Below are 14532 nucleotides of genomic sequence, written 5' to 3' on the forward strand. Positions count from 1 at the left end.
AGATTGACCACCTGGAAAAAGGAACTCCTGAAATTGGCGGGGTGCGAGCTATGAGGGACGAACAGGGACGGACTGGCCTTTGCGGGCACCGGGCAATGCCCTGGTGCGCTGCACGGGTGGGGGCCGGTTTTGGGCCCCTGGGGGCCGTTTTTGTTACAGGGCCGTTTTTGCAGCATAGATGCAAAATCGGCCCTGTAACAAAATCGTCCGAAACCGGCCCTTGCAAAGAGGTCAGCGGCAGCCCCAAGCCCCGAGGGAGGGGGGGTGGGAGGGGCGGCAAGCACTTTACCAGGTCCGGTTTTGGTTCCCAGTCCTTCCCTGGGGAAGAATACTGTTAGGGAAGCTAAGAGAGGGCTGAGAAATATGGAGGTGGCCAGATCCTAGGAAGCTCTGTTGCATGACCTAACACACCCTGACCCGGAGATCCCTGAGGGGACACCTGCGGAACCTGAATAAGTGCCTCTGGGACGTGCGCCCCGCTACTAGTCAGGCCTCTCACGTGCACCACCATGAACTGCAACTAGCAGAGTATTGTGCTAATTTAATATTGCGCTGCCCCATAAATATACCTGACACTATGATTAACATGCTACCTATGCACACAATACATATGTTACCACGACGATGACTCGCGAGGGGTGGGGAGGGGAGTTGATTAATTACAAGTTTGAGATGCACCATTAGACTGTAATGACAACATAGCAGAAACATTGTCTCTTATGGGAGAGCTTGAAATGTACAATACGACTCGAACCATAATTTCGCTGTACTGACGATAAAACTCAATAAAATCTGTTTTTCAAAAAATGTAACATTTGCGATGGTGCAGAGAGTGTGCCATTTTTTAAATGCTGCACTTTCTAAACCACATACACTTACCCCACAACAGGATTCTCTGAGTAAATATATGAGTTGATTAAAGCACATCTCGAGAACAGGGAAATCCAACTAACTTTCTGTTTTCGAGATTTACTGGGTACAGATAATCCATTAACTCTGAATTTCTCATTTTAGTAAATCCGTTTTAGATAGTCCAATTTCTTAATAAAGACATACACAACTGTGCTCGACATCAGTGCATTTTACGGCCTATTGAATCTCATGTCCAGAGTTACTATGGCAAAAAGGATGTATAACATAATACCACAGAACTGTACTGTTTTTAACATCATCCTTGATCCTGAATGTATGCATCTTTACAAGCACTCTGAATTATACTTTATTGCATAAAAAAAAGCGGGCTCGAGTGTGCAGAATGTTTTGTGCATGCTAATGCCCTATTTTAGGTCAAGTCTACCAGACAGCATAAGCCGTCTGCTTGCAAAAGACTATTGTGGGCTTACCACGAATTTACAGGGGCTTACTGCTCGTCCATTGCTTACCATTAATTGGCTTTATTGTCGCTCTCATTTGCTTGTTTCATATTTGATGACTTTCATTGTCCCAGCTAGTCCATCTTGTGTTGTCCCTCCCTCTAGAGCCGCTTTACCTTCTCTCTGATTGGCTGACTTCTATCTTCCCACTGCTCACTTTTAGGGAGATTCTTTTGTCTTTTTGCTCACTCAATGAGAGTGCATGTGTTTTCCAGGCCACTCCCTTGTGTGCTTCTCCCCCATCTGCCAATTGCTCCCCGTGTTATGTGTTGCTGTTTTCCTTGTGTTGCAACACCTGCATCATTTTGTATGTGCACATGCGTAATGATGCATGCATGCACCTATAAAATGGTTCTGCCGTTGTGGCTGTGTCACCATATATATTTTTAGGTCGAGCATTCGAGACCTCTTGTATATACTTTAGTATATACTTATATTCTTTAGTGTATACTTATATATGTATGTACTTTGTGGGCTCTGGAGATCAGCCCTAGCACTTGTCTGCTTCCGCTTAGGGACTTTTTTCTGTTCAACTGCCTCTATTTAACTGTCTTGATAGAAAACGACCAGCAGAGTCAGTAAAATACCTGAATTGCTTTCTGCTGAGGGACTTTCTTTTTTAAATTTTTCTGTCAACAGCCTCTATTTAACTTTCTTGATAAAAAATGACCCGCAGACATCAGTAAAATACCAGAATCACTTTAGCATTCTCTAAATTCCAATCCATAGAATTTGTTTTCCACGAGCACCAGTAGACAATAATATTTTTTAAATCTTGTATTCTCAGTGATATGACCACCGAAGGCCCTGATTTTATATTAAAAACAGAGCTTGGACAATACCATTTCCCGCTGAAAGGCAATATTTCCCTCCATGTGTTCCCATACCTGGTGTGTCACACAGTTTAGGCGCTTACTTTCGCTCCATGTTAAAGCACAGTAGATGTTTCAGCACCCAGGCTAATTTGCTGCATAGCTAAATACATATAAGGTCCCAAAGGCGAAACCAATTGCATTGCAAATGCTTGTTTTACTTTTGACCATGTTACACAGCACCTTTCTGTTGCTTATAGCATCGCCAAAAGGCATCATTGTTCAGAGCCACTGCACAGTCTTTTTTCTTTTTCAGAAAATTAAAACAAAGTGGGGGGTTGTTTCTGAAAAAGAAGCGAAAAATAGCTCCGTCAACGCACAGAGTGTTAATCATTGTACTTCAATGCTTTATTTTTTAGCCCTGGAAGATGACTAAAGCGCTTAATATCAAATATAGTTTTCTTCTTTGTGATGTGTGGAGTTAATTATTGCACAGCTAAACCAGCAGAATTATTTCACCTTCTCAAGTGACACATGATTGTGAAAGTACTATTTCAATGATTTAGACTTGCGCATTATTATAGCCTGACAGTAATGGTTGCTAAATCCTCAGTTCTATGCTATATGAATGGTGACTTTTCCAAGCTCAAATCGTGCTGTTTAAAAACAATTATGAAACATCCTCCCCAATATGACAACACAGTCATCTTTAATTATATTAATGTTGATTTAATGGTGTTTGTGAGCACCAGCTTGGTGTATTTGGAATGCCTTACATGTCAGTGGACGATAGAAGAAGTGACATAACTTGCAGTGCATAGCATATGATGGAGGGACGGGTGCTCAACTGTTGAATCATGATCTTAAATTAGAAACAAGAAAGTGCAGACCAGAGAGATCACAAATTCTGATTTGCACTTCATAGAATGCATGCTTGCGGGTGCAGCATTGATGGAGTATAATTTAGATGGGTGCCTATGTGATCTGCTGATCTTAGGAATTTGATTGGCTGAGAAAGTGTTGAGAACCCAGTGAAGGCCATGGCGCACTGATTGGATCTTCACTGCCTACATCAATGCATGGTAGTTCAGTTAATGAATTAAGATTCCACTGGTCAAACTGAGTGAAATTTACAACTGATTAACTTTGTGTAGCTGCGAAATGTGTGTGCTTTGAACAACTTTACCTGCAAACCAAGATTCTCACAATTATCTTTTTTGGGGGGGGGGGGCTATGGGGTGCAGGTGTCATGGGAAACCCATTTGGATACACTACTGATGCTGTGGATTGACAATACCTTGCCATTCTCCTCACTCCTCTCTATTTTAAACTAAATATATTTTAAAGTTAAACAACTGGTGTAGGAAAGTACCCCTTTTGACTCTTTTTTAACTTCAAAGTATTTTTTTTTTATTTTTTATAAACAGATACATTAGCATTTCTGTTACGAGGTTAGCCAGACGTAGATTGTGATTACAGGTACTTTGAAATATATGTTTAGCCAATCCCCTCTAAATTGACTTGCTAGACAATTAGGCAAAGAATGATAGAAGAAAGAAGCAGGAAAGAAAGGGGTGAAAAGAGGATACAAGAGAGGTTCTGTAGCAATGAGCCTAATTGGGCTTATAGACATGTGACAAAGCCGACACCCCCACTAGTTAGCTTGTGGCAGGATTGGTAGTCCTATAAGGTCCCCCACGTCTCTTCGACCCTGGTGGTAGCGTTCCAACTCGCTCGCCCCCTGCTCCCCGCCCCCGAGGGAGAGGTGGGAGGGAGTCGGAATGGATTCAAGGGGGTTCGTAGGAGCCAAGGTATGTGTCGAGTGACCTCCACATCCCCCTGGTTGCTGGCCTCCAGGGTGAGTTTTGTAGAGCAATGTTATCCGCGCCTCTGAGATGCGTCACCCAGTTGACCCAGCCTTTGACTTTTTGCCTGGTATCTGGTGCAACTGTGACTAAGAGTGTACTGGATTCCTGCTAACCAGCTCCCCAGTACCAGTGTTCTTTCCCAAAACTGTACGATTGTTCCACAATTGACACCCATTTAGGATCCCTGTAAGTCACTAGTAAGTGGTACCTCTGGTACATAGGGCCTTGGAACTGAAGAGCGTCATTAAGGGCTGCAGCATGAAGTGTGCAACCCTAAGGGACCCCTCACCAAGCTCATGCAAACTGCCATTGCAGCCTGCGTGTCTTAGGGCAGAGAAAACCAGAGTTGACATGGCACACATACCTATGTGCTATGCCTGTCAGCACAAGCCAGCCACCATAGATAGGCTTCTAAACTCCTGAAGGGAGAGCCTTCAATTTCGGAGGACAAGAACAAAGCCTGCTGTGGGTGGAAGAGTTCGCTTTATAGGCCCTACCGCCTTTTTAATGCGACCCCGAGCCCCTCCAGATAGTGAAGGTGCCCCCCTCCATGTCCTGACCTTACTTTTTGGTGGCAAGACAGGCAGGAAAATTAACACGATTAGGAGGAGTGCCCACATTTAGCCAACACCAAATGGATTACTCCTCCGCTTCCACAGATTCAACAAACAAGGTTCTAGCACCACTCGAGCCCGGTTCAGCAGCTTGACTTGCGTCCCTCTCCGGCCATAGTACTTTCCTCTGTCCTTCTTCTTTTTCCCTCCTTGGCTTTCTGCAATAGAAACAAGCATTAGCATAGCCAATAGGTCTCGCCAAGGTGCATGACTATGATGGGCTGTTTCATTTAATTATGAAAGAAGATCTGTTGAGTAATTGTTATCAAGAAAAGTTGCATCAGTACTCGGTAGACCTAGACCCATTGTCTCCCCAAGAATTGGGAATGAAGGTGGACCACTGGGTCAAGACTAGGGTGACCAAAACTACCATTGGTGTGGGTGATCAAAAGAAAGGGGTTACTAAGCCTCCCCATGGGAAAGAGGGTGAACATTCTATGGATAAAAGTAAAATCTTCTAAAGGCCTCCAACAACCTGCTAAGGAGGGTGGGCCCCAAAACTCGTCACAACCAAACACTGGGTACCAAGGTAAGAATTGAGATCCAAAAAGGCATGGTGTCACAACTCTCAGAAGACTGGACTCTGAACTGGAGACTCTGCGTTTCTAAAAAGAATCCCAGAGTACTGCTCCGGTTAGCACTGGAATAGCAAGTCACCAGGTGGAATCTCTAGTGCGCCCTGAGCAAATCAGAGTGCACACAGAAGCTACGCTAGTCTCTGAGGGTGGGGTGGACCTTGCAACCTTAGCTTGTTGGCCTATTAATATGGAAAAATACAAACAGTAGCCCTTGATTAATGGGATTAGGGTAGAAGCTCCGTGAAGTACAGATGCAACTGTCACCATGGGGAGAGAAAAACTGTTTTCTCCAGGACAGTACCTGACTGGACAGACTTATCCAGGCACCACCACTGACATTGTCACAAAGGGCCATCCCATGGCAATGCTGACCTCAGAATAGGAAAGGGTTGGGGGGGTTTCATCAAAGCCATTCAGGTATTATATATGGCACCCACAGCTCACTGAAGGCTAAATGGTGGCTACACTTCCCCTTTTATTAATGGGCAGGGGACACGGCAGGGGTGCCCATGTTCACCCCTGCGATTTGCTATATACATCGACTCTTTAATATGCTTATTTGAGGTTAACAACGGAATTCCGCCTATTGTCTGTCAGGGCGTGGAATCTAAAGTTTTGGCCTACGCGGATGATATTGCTATCATTACGGCAAATCCTTCTACTGCACTGAGGGTGGTGGAGTCAGTCGCACAAGATTTTGGCAGATTTTCAGGGTACACATTAAATAGAGCTAAAACCCAAATCATAAAGAATAGACATGTTATTATTGATGATTCTCGAGTAACAGAATCAGCAGTGTATTTGGGAATAACGATTATGCCAGATTTGGGGAATTTGGTAGCGAGGAACATCGAGCCCGTAATCAGGAAGGCGAGAGCTGATTTTGATAGAATCAATAACTTACATTTATCATTAGTGGGCCACTGTAACATGGTGAAGATGATGTTTTTACCAAAAATTCTTTATCTGTTCAGAGCAATATCGATGGAATTCGAGAAACATTGGTTTGTAACAATAGAGAGTATAGTAAACTGATTTATCTGGGCGCATGGGAAAACCAGGCGGGCCCTCAGGTTTATGTCACTACCTCGGGAGCGAGGGGGATTCGCTGTTCCCGATTTCAGAATCTACTATTGGGCTGCAGCTCTTCAACATATGAGCATATTATTTGGTACACCTTCGGGGAATGTTGAAGGGGAAACAGGGCTTCCCGATGTATATAAGCTGTTGCGCGGGGATCACGCTGAGAACTGTTTTATGACATTTACAGAGCCCAGTTATTATAAAAAGACAAAATTCAAGACTCTTGCGGCCGCTTTTAAAATCTGTGTTGCATTGAAAAAAAAACTGGTTTGGGGAGGTTTGATCACTATACTCACCTCTATAAAAACCCCACGCTTCCTGAAATTTTTTCGGATGCGACCATGGCAGACTGGTCAGAGAAGGGAATCTGGAAGGCTGGAGATTTAATACAGAACGAAGGCTTCCGCCAGTTTGGGGATATTCAATCGGAGTTTGGACTAGACAGAGGCAATTTTTTCAAATTTGTACAGGTGCGCAGCTTTTTCTGTAAGAAGGCGGGGGGGCTTAACGGGTTTAGCAGAATCAAAGCCATAGATATTATTAGGGGTAGCACAAAGGGTGTTATTAGGCTATTGTCTGCCGAACTAGTTGTATTAAAGCAAGATGATCTGGCTAAACATGCGGGAAAATGGATGGAATGGGTGGGGGCTGAACCAGAGAGGTTTTATGAGTCTCTAAAATTAGTTCAGACGGTCCTGTGCTCGGCTGGGCTTCAAGCGCAGCATTTTAAGACTATCTTTGCGCTTTACCATACCCCGGCAAAAATAGCACAGTGGGGTGGGTCGGCAGGGACTACTTGTCTGCGGTGTGGTGCACCGACTGCTTACCTCGTACATATGTTCGCATCCTGCCCACGCCAGGAAATTTTGCTAGATCCTATTACGAAATTCTTAGATTCGTCATTAGGGCTGAAAGTTACATTAACCCCTGTTCTGATATTGCTTGGAGTTAGCAGTAGCGAGCCGCAAGATCCGGCGTATCAATTTCTTTTTTTGGCCATGGCTGCCGTGCGGATAAGTATCGCTTCTGCCTGGCTTGATCCGCTCCCCCTACGTTTCAACAGTGGTTCTCACGGTTACTCTCATTGTTTACTATGGAAAGAGCTATTTATGAGAGGAAGGGTAAAAAGGCGAGACTGTTGGGACAGCACATCTAGGCTCCGCTAGCAAGGTGGAAGGACTCATAGGAACTTAGGCCTATAAGCTGAGTCGGATGGGAGAAAATATCCAGAGGGATTTTAGTTCAAATGCTCATTTATGTATGATATACAGCAATGTATTGTTTAAATTCTGGATTATACCCCGAAAGTGGACACGGGTATGGGGAAAGTGGAACGCCTATCGGGGTAATATATGTGCCCCTCCACCCGAAGATTCGGAGCCGGACTTAAGTGATTAATAAACGGAAAGTAAACACATCATGAGCAGTTCACCACGTGGGGCATGGGAACCTAGAACTTATATGGCAACGAGATGGGTACAAATGTATTCTCATCTACGTTTATTATGTACAGTGATAACTTTCAATATATTATATCTACTACTCAATGTAACGGTCAATACCTGTGAACTGTTTCTGCTTGTGATGTGTAATAAACACAATAGAATGTTTTTTTTAAAAAAATTATCTGGATTATATAGTGGGATGGATCCGTTATGGTTTAGTATTCTATTTCTTTTGTGTGTGTCTAATAATGCTATTGCTAAGAAATTTGGCTCTCACCTCACTGTATAAAATTGTTTTATGTATTTGTGCTGATCACTTTAAAAAATTTAAAAACTGAATAAAAAGAGTTAAAAAAAAATATATAGAATGGGGAAGGGTTACCTGCCTGAAACAGGTAGCGGTCTCTTCTGCAATCCCAGTTGAATGTCTGCTAGGGAATGATTTGAAGTTCTCAGCTTGGGCTGAGGTTGAGCTTAGGTCCCATGCAGCCATGCTGGGAATTTCTGAATGGGTGTGCATAAAAACCCGAGCACAGAGCAAGACCCCGGGTGAAAAAGAGGTGTTGGAGCCTGAAATTATGGACCAACTCTCCAAGAGAAAAGGTAAGGAGACTGGGAAACCAGCTTCTGAACAGCCACAAGCTCAGGTCCCCTCTCCTCATGGAGAAGACCTGTCAGCCCCAGAGGGAAGTGAACCCCAAGAACCTGGGCCTTACACGGCAGAGCTTCTATGCTCAGGGAGACCCTCTAGGGAAGAGCTGTGTCGAGGGCAGATGACCTGTCCTACTCTCGAAAGCCTGAGACAGGAACAGGGAGGTGGCAGAGGCTCCCATAGGACACATTGGGAGGAAGAGCTTCTCTACAATGAGGCCAGAGAATTCAAACCTGGTGCCACCAGGCGAGTGGTAGAGCCTCCGCAGTTGAGAGTGTTTCTCATCACATTGGCACATGACATCCCCCTAGCTTGGCATCTGGGCCAGAGCAAAATGTGGAGCAGGTTTGTCAGCCACTTCTAATGGTCAAACATGTCTCACAAGGTGAAGGAGTTTTGAAACTCCTGTGCCATCTGCCAAGCCAGTGGCAAAACAGGTGGCCACACTAAAGCCCTCTTAATTCCACTTTCAGTGGTTGGGGTACCCTTTGAAAGGGTAGGGATTGAGATTGTCAGTCCCTTTGATACTCCAACTGCACCAGGATACAGATTTATGCTGGTAGTAGTACCCGGTATCCTGAGGCAATTTCCCTTAGGACTACCACTGCTCCTGCAGTGGCTAGGGCCCTCATTGATATCTTTCCCACTGTTGTTTTTCCTAAGGAGGTGGTGTCAGACAGAGTTACAAACTTCATGTCTGGCTACCTGAAACACATGTGGACTGTATGTGGAGAGACTTACAAGTTCACTACCAAATATCACCCACAAATTCATGGCCTGATTGAGTCAACAATACTATTGAAGGCATTATCATGGGATCCCTGAAAAACTCAGATGGAGATAGGATGCCCTTTTGCCATGCTTGCTTTTTCGCTTACAGAGAAGTGCCACAGAAGGTAATAGGTTTTCACCCTTTGAACTTCTGTTTGGCCATCCTGTGAGGGGACGACTATGTCTTGCTAAGGAAGGCTGGGAGAGGCCTTTCCACAAGCCTTAGCAAGATATTGTGAACTATGTTCTAGGCCTACGTTCCATGGATAAGGCCAGCAAAAACCTTAAGGCCAGCCAAGAGCATCAAAAACACTGATATGACCAAAAGGATGCCATGGTGGAGTTCCAACCAGGGCAGAAGGTATGGGTGTTGGAGTCTGTGGAACCTAGGGCCCTCCAGGACAAATGGAATGGACCCTACACTATCCCTGAAAGGAAAGGTGAGGTCACCTGTTTTGTTGACCTTGGCACCAGCTGGTGGTCCAAGAAGGGTCATACATGTTAACCGCCTGACACTTTCCGTGACAGGGCTGAAGTGACTATGCTGGTGGTCACTGATAAGGATCAGCAAGCAGAGAGTGAACTTTTCTCTGACTTCCTTTCCAGCAGCCCCAAGATGGGTCAGTGGAGGGAGTGGTTTATTCGGACACCATCTCCGCCCAACAGCAAGCTCACTGTAAGCAAGTCCTGGAGCAGTATCCTGGGCTCTTCTCCTTAACCGCTGGATCGACACACTGGTGTACCCATGATGTGGGCACTGGAGACAACGCACATGTCAAAAACAAGATCTATTCACAGCCTGACTATGTTAAGGAGAGCATCAGAGCTGGAGTCAGCAAGATGTTGGAGTTAGGAGTTATTGAACTCTCTGACAGTCCCTGGGCTAGCCCAGTGGCGTTAGTCCCCAAGCCTCACTCCAAGGGTGGAAAACCAATAATATTGTTTTGCGTGCAGAGGTCTCAATGCTGTCACTAAGACAGATGCTCACCCCATACTCAGAGCTGAAGAGTAGATGGACAAATTGGGAGCAGTCACATTTCTCAGCACCTTTGACTTACATCAGGATACTGCCTGATTGGCACAGCTCCAGGAGCAAAAGAAAGGATAGCATTTTCCACTCCAGATGGGCATTATCAGTTCACTGTTATGGCCCACGGCTTTAAGAATGCCCCAACCACCTTCCAAAGGTTAAACCAAGTCCTTGCTGGGCTGGAAGCTTTAGTTATGTTGATATTGCTGTCTAAAGTTCCACCTGGCAGGATCACATGATTCACCTTGGCAAGGTTTTGCAGGCCCTGAAGACTGCAGGCCTCAAAATCAAGGCATCCAAATGCCATATAGGGCAGGGCCCAGTTGTATACTTGGGCCACCTGGTAGGTGGCGGCTAAGTTCAACCCTTACAACCCTAAATCCAGACCATTCTGGATTGGGAAGCTCCAACCACTCTGACCCAAGTGAGGGCCTTCCTTGGTTTCACCTGGTATTACAGGATGTTTGTGATGGGGTATGGTTCCATTGTGGCACCCCTCACAGACCTCACCTCCAAGAAAATGCCTAAATAGGTAAACTGGACAGTTATTTGTCAAAAGGCTTTTAACGCCCTGAAAGAGGCAATGTGCTCAGCACCCATTATCAAAGCTCCTGATTACTCTAGAAAGTTCATTGTGCAGACTGATGCATCTGAGCAAGAGATAGGAACAGTCCTCTCCCAAACCAACAATGATGACTATGACCAGTCTGTTGCTTTTATAAGCAGGAGGTTACTCCCCAGGGAAAAGCATTGGAATACAATTGAGAGGGAAGCCTTTGCTTTGAGTTGGTCCCTAAAGAAGTTCAGACCATACCTGTTTGGTATTCACTTCCTTGTTGAAACCGACCACAGACCTCTCAGATGGTTAATGCAGATGAAAGGTGAAAACCCAAAACTTTTGAGGTGGTCCGTCTCAAAACAGTGAATAGAATTTACAGTGGAACCGAGTTAAGTACATAAATAAATAAATAAAACAAATTACATTGCGCGTGCTGCACCGCCGATTGGGTTGCAGCGTGCCCAATGTAATTCATTTTATTTATTTATGTACTTAACTCGGTTCGGCCATATGCCAGAGTTTACTACCCCCACCCTACCCCACCCTGCCCCGCCTCACGGCACTCCCTCGAGGAGCCGCCACTAGTACGGGGTTCCTACTAACCAGGTCCCCAGTACCAGTGCTTCTTCCCAAAACTGTCCGATTGTTCCACAATTGCACACCCTTAAGATCCCTGTAAGTCCCTGGTAAGCGGTGGGAAACAGCGTTTACATCGCATGCGATACATCACATGCCATTACAATGGGGTTGTTACAACAACTGCGTTGTTACATTGCTAACCATTACATCGCAAGTCGTTACAACGACTTGCTGTAGGGGGCAGAAGGTGTTGGATTTGGAATCCAACACCTTCCCTGATTTGCACAAACTGGAGTAGGAATAGTAAATTGTACTATTCCTAAGTCCAGTGTGCCCCCTACAGCAAGTTGTTGTATCGACTTGCGGTGTACCGACGCAATCGTTGTAAGGACCACGTTGTAATGGCTTGTGATGTATCGCATGAGTAGTAAAGAGATATATTCGTAAGTGGTATATCTGGTACCTAGCCTGCCTTGGAACTAAAAAGAGGCCCTAATGGATGCAGCACAAATTGTGCCACTCTAAGGGGCCCCTCGCCAAGCTCATGCAAACTGCCATTGCAGCCTGCATGTCTTGGTGCAGAGAAAACTGAAGAGTCGACATGGCACACATCCTTGTGTGCCATGACTGCCAGCACTACATGTGGTATAGGTAAGTCACCCAGCGGCAGGACTTACAACCCTAAGGCAGGGTGCACCATACCCATGTATGGGCATATCTGCAAGAGTGGATGTGCTCATGTGATATCTAAGTTCACCCTTAAATATTGCCAGTGCACAGGGAAGCTATAATGAGTACATCGGCTGGACACTCACCTTTAACGAGTTACCAAGCTACCTGATGACTTCAGTGTACCCCAAGGTGTTTTGTACCAAACACCTCGTCTTAATAAACCAACACTGAAGCCAGTGTTGGATTTATTAATATAAGCACCCAGAGAGCACCTTAGAGGTGCCCCCTGAAAACCTATTAGCTACTAGTGTGTTGACTGACTGGTCTCGACCAGCCAGCCAACATAGACAGGTTTCTGACCTCCTGAGGTGAGAGCCTTTGCTCCTGGAGGAGAAGAACAAATACTGCTCTGGGCGGAGGAGTTCACACCTCCTCCAAGCAGGATGGACATTCCAGAGAGGGAAGCTTTAAAGGCCCTGCTACCTCGGTTATGCAACCCCTGGCCTCTCCAGATAGTGGACGTGCCCACCCCCTGTTCTGACAGGTGGGAAAATTAGCAAGATTAGGAGGTGTTCCCACATTCAGCCAGTACCACCTCTGGGACGGGAAAGCTGATGTGGACCCCTTTTTTCAGATTCCTCAATGTTGTTTTGGACGGAATTAGCATTCTAGGGTCAGGGTTATGCCCACTTCCCAGAGGAAGTGGTCATATAGAGGGTATAGACACCCTAAAGTTAGGTAGCCTATTGGCTACTACCTGTCACTCCCCGTAAATGCCCCTAAATTGAAAATTTAGGTGCCACCCCTGAACCCAAGAACTGAGATTCGATCGATCAAGAGAAGAATGATGAAGCGGAGTCACTGCCTGGTGAGAAATGCAGCAGAACTTTGGACTTTGGCCCAAAACCATGCCGCCATTAGCCCACTCTTGACAATCGTGACAGAGTGACTCATCCTGCTAGCTGGAGAACTACCAAAGTCTTGGCTAGCCTGCCAGCACTTCAAAAACCACTGACAGTCTCTCTTGGAGTAGAGGAGCCACTCCCCTGCAGTCCGCAGGCACCAATAAGCAGAGTCCGGTCCCCCGCCTTGTAGCTCCCCAGCCAGACCGACGCTGCAGATGACCAGGAGAAGGTACTCGTACTCCGGAAGTTTAGATCTGTCTCCCCACCAAGTGTGAAGATACCAGGACCAACCGGAGCTGTGCAGCACTAACCCCCAGCTACCAGACGTCCTGCACCTAACACCAACAGCGAGAGTCCAGTCCGGATACTAACTCCACCAGGACCAAGCAGCCATCTAGAGATGTCAGCATAACTGAGACCCACATTGAGAGTGGCCCAGCTGCCTTGATTTTGCCCCTTCCAGCTGTTTGTCACTGACCGCAAGGTGCATCTTTGCGCACCCAGCCCAGCCGACCTAACCACTCTACAGCAGAGCCCCCTGGCCTGGGTCCCGATGAACCGGGTGTGCCACTATTTTCTAAGACCCCTTGCGACATGAGCCCCCATATTTGATCTCCCCTTGTCCATAGCGCGCCAGCTACCAGCCTCACCAGCACCCCGTTCCCGGTAAAACCTGGGTGGATCCCAAAGGACTGCTGGTAATACTTTGAACCTTGGGCCACTACTATTCTGATTCCAGAAGGTGAACCCTTGAAACCGGCTGTACCTACATTTATGCATTTGACTTTTCCTCCCATAGGATCACATTCTGCGTAAAAGCGTACAGGTTTAAACATTTTACTTACCAGGGAATGTTTCTATCGAAAACTGTACTTACCACTGAATTAAGTTCTTGAGTTTGAAATATATATAAAAAGAAGTGTTCTTTTTCTAATTTTGTATTGGATTTAATCTTTGTGTGTGTGTCTCATTTATTCCCTCTGTGAGTAAAACAAATACTTAGCACTACCCTCTGATAAGGCTAACTGCTCGCCCACACTACCACAAAAGAGAGCGTTAGTATTGTCTACTTTAGCCTCTGTAAACCAATTGGGGACGCATTGGAATCTCTGAACAGTGTACTTCTTTTTAGTACACTATATTAAGAGCCAGCTTCCTACAACAGGTCTTCTACTCCCTCCCGATCTCCTTCTGAATTGGCACCTAAAATTGTGTACATGATTTCCTGCCTAACTCTCAGTGAATGCCCTATATCTACAGAAATATTCATCGCTTTACCTGTCACCTTGCCACCCTCCCCATTCTTCTCAGGGGCCTTTAGGATCACATTCACTCTTAGGAAAATATTGCTGGCGCCTGCCACCCTGAACCAGATCCTTCTGAGATAACTGGATTAGCAACCATCCTACAGTTAGAGTGGGAGAACATGTTTACTGCTTCTCTGGGGTTTCCACAAGCCTAGGTGAGGTACGGGAACTAGAAAGTACTTGGTGTAACAACACTGGCCTCTCATCTCCTTCCCTCAGGGTTACTGGAACTGGAGCTGGCAAAGGAAGTTGACAGGAAGCATCGCTGCAGCGCTTCCCTTATC

This window comes from Triturus cristatus, chromosome 9, assembly GCF_964204655.1.
Source record: "Triturus cristatus chromosome 9, aTriCri1.1, whole genome shotgun sequence".
Lineage (NCBI taxonomy): Eukaryota > Metazoa > Chordata > Amphibia > Caudata > Salamandridae > Triturus > Triturus cristatus.